The sequence below is a fragment of the Ictidomys tridecemlineatus genome, chromosome 13 (genome assembly GCF_052094955.1).
Source record: "Ictidomys tridecemlineatus isolate mIctTri1 chromosome 13, mIctTri1.hap1, whole genome shotgun sequence".
Classification (NCBI taxonomy): Eukaryota; Metazoa; Chordata; class Mammalia; order Rodentia; family Sciuridae; genus Ictidomys; species Ictidomys tridecemlineatus.
Window position 1 is genome coordinate 80581865 of NC_135489.1, and position 13103 is coordinate 80594967.

Below are 13103 nucleotides of genomic sequence, written 5' to 3' on the forward strand. Positions count from 1 at the left end.
GAGAAATACATGTGTTCTGAAGCAGGATTTGATTGAAAGTCAACCAAATGCCTAGAAATTTGTGAACTTGAGGATGAAATATATATCCTATGATGTGCATCAATGGAAGAAATAGTAGTGTACCAGTTTTGAATAAAAATGAATGTCAAAATACACATCATGTCCCATAGGAGTCTACTTGCATTGATGTTAAACAGGGTCAGTTACTGTAGAAATGTTAGGATTTATGCACCATTCACTAAAGTTAGTTTTCAGTACTAGGAAACAAATATGTATTTCAGGTGGATGAATATTTCTGAGAATAATCTTGTGAAAAGTTGATTATAAATCCACATACATGAACATGAATTTAGGGAGTGTAAAATAAGACACATATATTTTATATTTTGAAAAATGTGCAGAGTGTGTTCGTGTATATATACATACATATATATACACAAACACACACACAGAGACATTAAAAAGTAAAAATATATATGCCAATTGAAATTCAACATAAAATATATATCATCCAGAGATCCACAAATATTTATTTTACTGAACCTGGATGTATGTATCATGTTGTTCAAGTAGGAAGCTCACCCATAGGTTGATTTTCAGTTCAAACAGCATTTAGGAGGAGTGATTTCTTCTCACAGATTGTATCTGCCAAGTCAGCCACCTCAAAAGAATGTAGCTGGGAAACCAGGTAGGATTCTGTATGTGCATGTAAAAAGACATGTGCTGAATAGGCTGCAAAGAAAGGGAGACAGGAATTCACATAGTTGTTAAGTTTAAAAACACATAAACATCTATTACATTGGACTAGATTCATAACATGTACCCTTTATAATTCAAAAGGCCTGTCCAACTACGCCTCATGCCTTCTCTGAACTGCTAGTATTTTTATTCTGTTTGGGTTATTTTTCTCTATCATATTATGATTCGTAGTCAGAGTCTAGTAGGGTATGGGTTAGTGTCAGGGATTCAGTTTTTGGAATGGAAAATAGGAAAATAAATCCAATGTTTATGCAAATATGTTCTACACAAAATCTTCCCACAATCATCCAGAAAAATGCCTTGACAATACCCTTGCCCCATGTAAGACGCAATTCGAGAAGAAGAGTTAGAAAATCATTGAATACATATGTGGAATGAAAAATGCTCAGGAGTTCACAACTTTGGAGGTGGTAGAGGAGTTTCCAGAAGTAAGGGACAGGAGAAACACTCCACAAACATGGAGCTCTGCTGGCCTAAAGACTTCTTGAGAAACTGCCTCTGAGAATGGGCTTCTGAAATATATGTTGTTGTCAGGAGCTTTAGCTTCTTTTGTAATGAGACCATCAAAGCTGGGTCTTCATCTATGTGACCTGGAGGATATGGTTTCTGATTTTCCAATGAACATGAGGCAGAAGTGCTGAATTCTCTCTTTGTAGGTAAACTGTGGCCATTGGGGGCTAAGTGTCTCCCCGTGGGGACTCTGAAGCCATTTGGTCATCCTCCACTTTTCGTGGTGTTTCTTGCTGCTGCACTAGGAGTTTGGTATTTGCTTCACGAAATACAAGGAGTTTAACTGGGACACAGTGCTGGAGGGAGTTCTGTCACGTGTGGTGGGTCAGGGTCCTAGGAGAATGCACCAACCATGATTCTATCTTACAGAGCGTGGCCCCTTGACCATAGCAACCTGATTCTGAACATTGTTCTGAAACCTCTTCATATAACAAGATGCCTTTACATATAAGGGTCTGCTGGGTGCACCATGTCAGTCACAAGCCATTTGGAAGCCCATCGCAGATCCACATGGCCCCACCACAGATGTTTTATCACACACCTGCACACCACTGCTCTAGGCCCACTACTCAGCAGGCCCCACCATACTGGCATCTCTGTTCTTCATCATTTTCATGAAACCCGTCAATCAAGGCACCTGTCTGGTACACTCATGATCAGCAACAGGACATCCAAAGGTTCTCCAGTGCCACCTGGTCATGGGAATTTCAAAGATTGCATGGTATTTATCTAGCCGTTTTTAAAGGATGAAGTTGGAGGCACTGTGGGTTTCCATTCATTCAGGAACCATTAAATGGTGAGAAAGATCATTTCAATGAAATCTCTGGAGAACTCTAACAAACAAGGCTTCCCAAAGAGTGGCCAAAACGTCACATGAAACCAGGCACACTGAGGTGTACAATGTGAGGTCCATGTGTGTTTTGACTCTCAACTATGGCTGCCAGGTCTTTAAGAATAAAATCATGTGATATCCTGGCTGAGATTCCCAGTGTTCTGTGGAAAGTCACCCTGGGCTTCGATCTCAGTTTCCAGGGGGGGCTCTCATGAGTGGCCTCGGAAAATCCCAACTCAATTCATGGCAATACTTCTCTGAGTTCAGTTCCAGAACTCAGTCTCCAAGGGAATCATACCAGAGTTCAAGCCCAGGCGGACCCAGTCCTCTCTTCCACCGCCACACAAATGACCACAATTCAAACCAAAACCCTGCCAAAAGGCCCTCATCTTCTTCCATATAGACAATACTCATAACCTCTGGCTGGAGGTTTCCATGAGGGGCGCAGCCTAAGACAGTGTCCACAATAAGCTCCCTTGCCCATCATTTGCCTAATGTCAGGGTGGCCTGGACACCCTTCCTTTGAACCAGGAGTGATCAAATAGGCCTGCCTTTAATACTGCTCAGCTTCTCCGCTTGGAGGCCTGCTGATCTTGGGGTATAGATTCTTTGTGTGAATTGGAGTCATGAGAAAACCCAAGCACATAATGGCTAGCCTCTGCAGGGCTTTGAAAAACTCATTTGACCCAAAGGATCCCTATTCTCACTTGATGGAGGACAGGAACCTTACAGAGGAAGGCAAGAGACTTCATCCACATTGACTGCTTTTTTGCCATATTGGCTATGGATTCACATATGGGATCTTTCTTGAGATCCATCAGGTGCTGACAATCTAAGCCACAGCCTTACACAGGGCCAAGAGGCTGATTCAGACACATCCCTTTGCAAAGCAATTAAGCAAAGAGTCACAAGTGATGCCCGTTCATTTGCATTTGAAAACTGTTTTCTTCAGGCTTCACAAAGGGGTGTCCTGAGGCAAAGACCTTGCTGACATCCAGGGAAACAGAACAATAGGTAAGCAAAAGGCCCAAAGCAGGGTTTCTCCACTGAGACTTTAATGCGCCCACTGATATCTGAGTTTTCTGAGATGCTCACTATTCACTTCAGCTATCTAGTACATGGCAATATCACCAAGCTTAAAGGTGGTACATATCTTGGACACAAAACCATGAGCCTATTCTGAAGAGGGGCCAAAATTCAGGAAAAAACCAGAAATTTAGGAAGATAGTAGGTTTTGCCTCATCCAGGCAAGCCCCAGTCCATTCATAAATTGGGCAGGATGAATGCTGGAAGCTTTCTACTAGACAGGACACATCCATTGATGCATTCTCTTTTCTAATGTCTACAACCACGGACACAGTGCGATACACAGACATAGCAACACTCGCCTTGTCAAAAGACTTGCTAGAAACAGTCCACTCCAAACCAAACAAACCGCCTTTCCTAGCTCTTCTCAGAACATGAGACCAAACCACAGACTCACACCCACACCCACAAAGCCACCTCCTTCCCCCAAGTAGGTCTGTGACTACCCGCAGTGTTCTCTGACAGGTGGGCCATACTATGTTCCCCCGAAATGGCCTGTCCTGTCTCAGATCTGGACTCCTTGGCCTATTCTGTGAAGTTATCAGGAGCCAGGGGTGAACCACTACCTGCTTTCTCAGGAAAGACCCCCTCAGAGCTTCCTTGGCAATTGGCCATCCTCACATCTGTAGGTACCAAGAAAGACTGACTCTGTCCTTGGTAAATCCAAATAAGTGAGCCCACTGGGACTGGCACTGGGACTGCCTCTGGGTGCCTGGCTTCCTGGATCCCAAGTTCAGAGAGTTCCATCACCAAGGAAGTGTGGTGAGGTCACTTCCTTCAGGAACTGAATGAGGTCACTGCCTTGGAAACCACTCTGTCCTAACTGTTGCTTCCAAGGGTCCCATGAGATGGAGGCTGCCCCTGCTTCCTGTGACACTTTCACAAGTTAGAATGGTATATCAACCATAGGCACCCAGGAAAAGCTCTCCACACAGGCCTGGTTTGGTAGATCTTGTCTACATTAAGAAGAGAGAGGCTCATTCAGACACATCTTTTCATCCTGACCAGGTTGTTTGCCACAGAAGATGACTTCTGCTCTCTCAGGTCCTTCCTGGATGCCTACATCTTCTCCAGGGATCATTTCTGGATGGACCTTTGAGGTTCTCAGCAGGTGGAAGATCCCCTACATTCCTGTATTGTAAGACCAACTCTGTCCCTGCTCTTCTGTAAAGTTAGATTGAGGGAAAAGTAAATGCTTGGGGTTAAGAACATGTTCGATTTGGGTTAGAAATCATTCTGCTGGATGAAGAATGGTATTGGGAACCTGTGATATTTATAATAATATAGAGGTGAAATATATGTATGAAAACAGAAATCTAAGTAAGATTTGAAGGCCAGAAGGGCATTGGGCCCTTGATTGAAATACTTAGCTTTGAATTACATTCTGTACAGATGTCTCTGACAAATCCATGTACAATGGCATAGGACCTTGTACCTTGGATGATTGAATGTAGAAGAGAAGATCCAGTCAAAAAGGGATAGTAGGTAGGATTAGGAAGATAGTCAGTAGGTTTAGGAAGAAGAGTGGGTATAATATTTGGACAAAAAGTTCTTTAGCAATAGGGTGTCTGTTAGAGAGTGGATGTAAATGTCAGCACATGTGAAGAGTCAGTCACAATGATGAACTGGGGAAGATATGTAGGAAAGCAGATATGAATATAGACATTAGGAAATCAGGAAAAGTATAAAGTGAGTGATAGGATTTGACATTTTCAACAGGGTTGAGGTGGAATATATAATCTAAGGCAGACACAAATGTGTAGTCACCAATAGGATTGACATTTGAGAGCATTAGGCAACCTGGACAAGGATGGTTTTAGTAATCCATGCTAACTTTCCAATTAGGCTTTGGGACAATCATAAGTGTGACCTTTGCATTTTGTGTCCAGAATATCACTGTGATAAAATATATATGTAGATCAGGTGACATGAGTATTTCTTCAACTATTTTTGGGAGCAATGTATTGAAGACGTATAAATTAGCATTCGGGGGTACAAATAGGTATACCCAGGGTCTATGAGTATAGAGATAATGCATGAATAGACCACACTGTGAATAAAAAATATAACTGGTTCCAATTTAAATAATGGATTGAATTGATATCTGAAAATATATAGGAAATCTTATATTGATACAGGATCATTCATTCCAACCAGTTATACATCTAATGGTAATATTAGGGTGATGGTTTACCATGAGGGGTGTGTGAGTTTTGGTTCCAAAGTGATTATGGAAATCCAAAATAATATGCTTGGAAAGAAGTCTCATGAAAAGACCAGTCAAGAAACATGGAGGAATACATGTGTTCTGAAGCAGGATTTGATGGAAAGTGAACCAAATGCCTAGAAATTTGTGAACATGAGGATGAAATATATATCCTATGATGTGCATCAACTGAAGAAATAGTAATGTGCCAGTGTTGAATAAAAATAAATGTCTAAATACACATCATGTCCCATAGGAGTCTACTTGCATTGATGTTAAACAGGGTCAGTTACTGAAGAAATGTTAGGACTTCTATTCACCATTCACTGAAGTTACTTTTCAGTACTAGGAAACAAATACGTATTTCAGGTGGATGAATATTTCTGAGAATAATCTTGTGAAAAGTTGATTATAAATCCACATACATGAACATGAATTTAGGGAGTGTAAAATAAGACACATATATTTTATATTTTGAAAAATCTGGAGAGTGTGTGTGTGTATATATACATAGATATATATACACAAACACAAACACAGAGACATTAAGAAGTAAAAATATATATGCCAATTGAAATTCATCATGAAATATATATCATTTAAAGATCCAAAAATATTTATTTTACTGAACATGGATGTATGTATCATGTTGTTCAAGTAGGAAGCTCACCCATAGGTTGATTTTCAGTTCAAACAGCATTTAGGAGGAGTGATTTCTTCTCACAGATTGTATCTCCCAAGTCAGCCACCTCAAAAGATTGTAGCTGGGAAACCAGGTAGGATTCTGTATTTGCATGTAAAAAGACATGTGCTGAATAGGCTGCAAAGAAAGGGAGACAGGAATTCAGATATTTGTTAAGTTTAAAAACACATGGAGTTCTATTACATTAGACTAGATTCATAACATGTACCCTTTATAATTCAAAAGGCCTGTCCAACTACGCCTCATGCCTCCTCTGAACTGCTAGTATTTTTATTCTGTTTGGGTTATTTTTCTCTATCATATTATGATTCGTAGTCAGAGTCTAGTAGGTTATGGGCTAGTGTCAGGGATTCAGTTTTTGGAATGGAAAATCGGAAAATAAATCCAAGGTTTATGCAAATATGTTCTACACAAAATCTTCCCACAATCATCCAGAAAAATGCCTTGACAATACCCTTGCCCCATGTAAGACGCAATTCGAGAAGAAGAGTTAGAAAATCATTGAATACATATGTGGAATGAAAAATGCTCAGGAGTTCACAACATTGGAGGTGGTAGAGGAGTTTCCAGAAGTAAGGGACAGGAGAAACACTCCACAAACATGGAGCTCTGCTGGCCTAAAGACTTCTTGAGAAACTGCCTCTGAGAATGGGCTTTTGAAATATATGTTGTTGTCAGGGGCTTTAGCTTCTTTTGTAGTGAGACCATCAAAGCTGGGTCTTCATCTATGTGACCTGGAGGATATGGTTTCTGATTTTCCAATGAACATGAGGCAGAAGTGCTGAATTCTCTCTTTGTAGGTAAACTGTGGGCATTGGGGGCTAAGTGTCTCCCCATGGGGACTCTGAAGCCATTTGGTCATCCTCCACTTTTCGTGGTGTTTCTTGCTGCTGCACTAGGAGTTTGGTATTTGCTTCACGAAATACAAGGAGTTTAACTGGGACACAGTGCTGGAGGGAGTTCTGTCAGGTGTGGTGGGTCAGGGTCCTAGGAGAATGCACCAACCATGATTCTATCTTACAGAGCGTGGCCCCTTGACCATAGCAACCTGATTCTGAACATTGTTCTGAAACCTCTTCATATAACAAGATGCCTTTACATATAAGGGTCTGCTGGGTGCAACATGTCAGTCACAAGCCATTTGGAAGCCCATCGCAGATCCACATGGCCCCACCACAGATGTTTTATCACACACCTGCACACCACTGCTCTAGGCCCACTACTCAGCAGGCCCCACCATACTGGCATCTCTGTTCTTCATCATTTTCATGAAACCCGTCAATCAAGGCACCTGTCTGGTACACTCATGATCAGCAACAGGACATCCAAAGGTTCTCCAGTGCCACCTGGTCACGGGAATTTCAAAGATTGCATGGTATTTATCTAGCCGTTTTTAAAGGATGAAGTTGGAGGCACTGTGGGTTTCCATTCATTCAGGAACCATTAAATGGTGAGAAAGATCATTTCAATGAAATCTCTGGAGAACTCTAACAAACAAGGCTTCCCAAAGAGTGGCCAAAACGTCACATGAAACCAGGCCCACTGAGGTGTACAATGTGAGGTCCATGTGTGTTTTGACTCTCAACTATGGCTGCCAGGTCTTTAAGAATAAAATCATGTGATATCCTGGCTGAGATTCCCAGTGTTCTGTGGAAAGTCACCCTGGGCTTCGATCTCAGTTTCCAGGGGGGGCTCTCATGAGTGGCCTTGGAAAATCCCAACTCAATTCATGGCAATACTTCTCTGAGTTCAGTTCCAGAACTCAGTCTCCAAGGGAATCACACCAGAGTTCAAGCCCAGGCAGACCCAGTCCTCTCTTCCACCGCCACACAAATGACCACAATTCAAACCAAAACACTGCCAAATGGCCCTCATCTTCTTCCATATAGACAATACTCATAACCTCTGGCTGGAGGTTTCCATGAGGGGCGCAGCCTAAGACAGTGTCCACAATAAGCTCCCTTGCCCATCATTTGCCTAATGTCAGGGTGGCCTGGACACCCTTCCTTTGAACCAGGAGTGATCAAATAGGCCTGTCTTTCATACTGCTCAGCTTCTCCGCTTGGAGGCCTGCTGATCTTGGGGTATAGATTCTTTGTGTGAATTGGAGTCATGAGAAAACCCAAGCACATAATGGCTAGCCTCTGCAGGGCTTTGAAAAACTCATTTGACCCAAAGGATCCCTATTCTCACTTGATGGAGGACAGGAACCTTACAGAGGAAGGCAAGAGACTTCATCCACATTGACTGCTTTTTTGCCATATTGGCTATGGATGCACATATGGGATCTTTCTTGAGATCCATCAGGTGCTGACAATCTAAGCCTCAGCCTTACACAGGGCCAAGAGGCTGATTCAGACACATCCCTTTGCAAAGCAATTAAGCAAAGAGCCACAAGTGATGCCCGTTCGTTTGCATTTGAAAACTGTTTTCTTCAGGCTTCACAAAGGGGTGTCCTGAGGCAAAGACCTTGCTGACATCCAGGGAAACAGAACAATAGGTAAGCAAAAGGCCCAAAGCAGGGTTTCTCCACTGAGAACTTAATGGGCCCACTGATATCTGAGTTTTCTGAGATGCTCACTCTTCATTTCAGCTATCTAGTACATGGCAATGTCACCAAGCTTGGAGGTGGTACATATCTTGGACACAAAACCATGAGCCTATTCTGAAGAGTGGCCAGAATTCAGGAAAAAACCAGAAATTTAGGAAGATAGTAGGTTTTGCCCATGGATAAGGCAAGCCCCAGTCCATTCATAAATTGGGCAGGATGAATGCTGGAAGCTTTCTACTAGACAGGACACATCCATTGATGCATTCTCTTTTCTAATGTCTACAACCACGGACACAGTGCGATACACAGACATAGCAACACTCGCCTTGTCAAAAGAGTTGCTAGAAACAGTTCACTCCAAACCAAACAAACTGCCTTTCCTAGATCTTCTCAGAACATGAGACCAAACCACAGACTCACACCCACACCCACAAAGCCACCTCCTTTCCCCAAGTAGGTCTGTGACTACCCGCAGGGTACTCTGACTGGTGGGCCATACTATGTTTCTCCCGAAATGACCTGTCCTGTCTCAGTACTGGACTCCTTGGCCAATTCTGTGAAGTTATCAGGAGCCAGGGGTGAGCCACTACCTGCTTTCTCAGGAAAGACCCCCTTCAGAGCTTTCTTGGCAATTGGCCATCCTCACATCTGTAGGTACCAAGAAAGACTGACTCTGTCCTCGGTAAATCCAAACAAGTGAGCCCACTGGGACTGGCACTGGGACTGCCTCTGGGTGCCTGGCTTCCTGGATCCCAAGTTCAGAGAGTTCCATCACCAAGGAAGTGTGGTGAGGTCACTTTTTTCAGGAACTGAATGAGGTCACTACCTTGGAAACCACTCTGTCCTAACTGTTGCTTCCAAGGGTCCCATGAGATGGAGGCTGCCCCTGCTTCCTGTGACACTTTCACAAGTTAGAATGGTATATCAACCATAGGCACCCAGTAAAAGCTCTCCACACAGGCCTGGTTTGGTCCATCTTGTCTACATTAAGAAGAGAGAGGCTCAATCAGACACATCTTTTCATCCTGACCAGGTTGTTTGCCACAGAAGATGACTTCTGCTCTCTCAGGTCCTTCCTGGCTGCCTACATCTTCTCCAGGGATCATTTCTGGATGGACCTTTGAGGTTCTCAGCAGGTGGAAGATCCCCTACATTCCTGTATTGTAAGACCAACTCTGTCCCTGCTCTTCTGTAAAGTTAGATTGAGGGAAAAGTAAATGCTTGGGGTTAAGAACATGTTCGATTTGGGTTAGAAATCATTCTGCTGGATGAAGAATGGTATTGGGATCCTGTGATATTTATAATAATATAGAGGTGAAATATATGTATGAAATCAGAAATCTAAGTAAGATTTGAAGGCCAGAAGGGCATTGGGCCCTTGATTGAAATACTTAGCTTTGAATTACATTCTGTACAGATGTCTCTGACAAATCCATATACAATGGCATAGGACCTTATACCTTGGATGATTGAATGTAGAAGAGAAGATCCAGTCAAAAAGGGATAGTAGGTAGGATTAGGAAGATAGTCAGTAGGTTTAGGAAGAAGAGTGTGTATAATGTTTGGACCAAAAGTTCTTTAGCAATAGGGTGTCTGTTAGAGAGTGAATGTAAATGTCAGCACATGTGAAGAGTCAGTCACAATGATGAACTGGGGAAGATATGTAGGAAAGCAGATATGAATATAGACATTAGGAAATCAGGAAAAGTATAAAGTGAGTGATAGGATTTGACATTTTCAACAGGGTTGTGGTTGAATATATAATCTAAGGCAGAAACAAATGTGTAGTCACCAATAGGATTGACATTTGAGAGCATTAGGCAACCTGGACAAGGATGGTTTTAGTAATCCATGCTAACTTTCCAATTAGGCTTTGGTACAATCATAAGTGTGACCTTTGCATTTTGTGTCCAGAATATCACTGTGATAAAATATATATGTAGATCAGGTGACATGAGTATTTCTTCAACTATTTTTGGGAGCAATGTATTGAAGACGTATAAATTAGCATTCGGGGGTACAAATAGGTATACCCAGGGTCTATGAGTATAGAGATAATGCATGAATAGACCACACTGTGAATAAAGAATATAACTGGTTCCAATTTAAATAATGGATTGAATTGATATCTGAAAATATATAGGAAATCTTATATTGATACAGGATCATTCATTCCAACCAGTTATACATCTAATGGTAATTTTAGGGTGATGGTTTACCATGAGGGGTGTGTGAGTTTTGGTTCCAAAGTGATTAAGGAAATCCAAAATAATATGCTTGGAAAGAAGTCTCATGAAAAGACCAGTCAAGAAACATGGAGGAATACATGTGTTCTGAAGCAGGATTTGATGGAAAGTGAACCAAATGCCTAGAAATTTGTGAACATGAGGATGAAATATATATCCTATGATGTGCATCAACTGAAGAAATAGTAATGTGCCAGTGTTGAATAAAAATAAATGTCCAAATACACATCATGTCCCATAGGAGTCTACTTGCATTGATGTTAAACAGGGTCAGTTACTGAAGAAATGTTAGGATTTCTATTCACCATTCACTGAAGTTAGTTTTCAGTACTAGGAAACAAATAGGTATTTCAGGTGGATGAATATTTCTGAGAATAATCTTGTGAAACGTTGATTATAAATCCACATACATGAACATGAATTTAGGGAGTGTAAAATAAGACACATATATTTTATATTTTGAAAAATCTGGAGAGTGTGTGTGTGTATATATACATAGATATATATACACAAACACAAACACAGAGACATTAAGAAGTAAAAATATATATGCCAATTGAAATTCATCATGAAATATATATCATTTAAAGATCCAAAAATATTTATTTTACTGAACATGGATGTATGTATCATGTTGTTCAAGTAGGAAGCTCACCCATAGGTTGATTTTCAGTTCAAACAGCATTTAGGAGGAGTGATTTCTTCTCACAGATTGTATCTGCCAAGTCAGCCACCTCAAAAGAATGTAGCTGGGAAACCAGGTAGGATTCTGTATGTGCATGTAAAAAGACATGTGCCGAATAGGCTGCAAAGAAAGGGAGACAGGAATTCACATATTTGTTAAGTTTAAAAACACATGGAGATCTATTACATTGGACTAGATTCATAACATGTACCCTTTATAATTCAAAAGGCCTGTCCAACTACGCCTCATGCCTCCTCTGAACTGCTAGTATTTTTATTCTGTTTGGGTTATTTTTCTCTATCATATTATGATTCGTAGTCAGAGTCTAGTAGGGTATGGGTTAGTGTCAGGGATTCAGTTTTTGGAATGGAAAATAGGAAAATAAATCCAATGTTTATGCAAATATGTTCTACACAAAATCTTCCCACAATCATCCAGAAAAATGCCTTGACAATACCCTTGCCCCATGTAAGACGCAATTCGAGAAGAAGAGTTAGAAAATCATTGAATACATATGTGGAATGAAAAATGCTCAGGAGTTCACAACTTTGGAGGTGGTAGAGGAGTTTCCAGAAGTAAGGGACAGGAGAAACACTCCACAAACATGGAGCTCTGCAGGCCTAAAGACTTCTTGAGAAACTGCCTCTGAGAATGGGCTTTTGAAATATATGTTGTTGTCAGGAGCTTTAGCTTCTTTTGTAGTGAGACCATCAAAGCTGGGTCTTCATCTATGTGACCTGGAGGATATGGTTTCTGATTTTCCAATGAACATGAGGCAGAAGTGCTGAATTCTCTCTTTGTAGGTAAACTGTGGCCATTGGGGGCTAAGTGTCTCCCCGTGGGGACTCTGAAGCCATTTGGTCATCCTCCACTTTTCGTGGTGTTTCTTGCTGCTGCACTAGGAGTTTGGTATTTGCTTCTCGAAATACAAGGAGTTTAACTGGGACACAGTGCTGGAGGGAGTTCTGTCACGTGTGGTGGGTCAGGGTCCTAGGAGAATGCACCAACCATGATTCTATCTTACAGAGCGTGGCCCCTTGACCATAGCAACCTGATTCTGAACATTGTTCTGAAACCTCTTCATATAACAAGATGCCTTTACATATAAGGGTCTGCTGGGTGCACCATGTCAGTCACAAGCCATTGGGAAGCCCATCGCGGATCCACATGGCCCCACCACAGGTGTTTGATCACACACCTGCACACCACTGCTCTAGGTCCACTACTCAGCAGGCCCCACCATACTGGCATCTCTGTTCTTCATCATTTTCATGAAACCCGTCAATCAAGGCACCTGACTGGTACACTCATGATCATTAACAGGACATCCAAAGGTTCTCCAGTGCCACCTGGTCATGGGAATTTCAAAGATTGCATGGTATTTATCTAGCCGTTTGTAAAGGATGAATTTGGGGGCACTGTGGGTTTCCATTCATTCAGGAACCATTAAATGGTGAGAAAGATCATTTCAATGAAATCTCTGGAGAACTCTAACAAACAAGGCTTCCCAAAGAGTGGCCAAAAC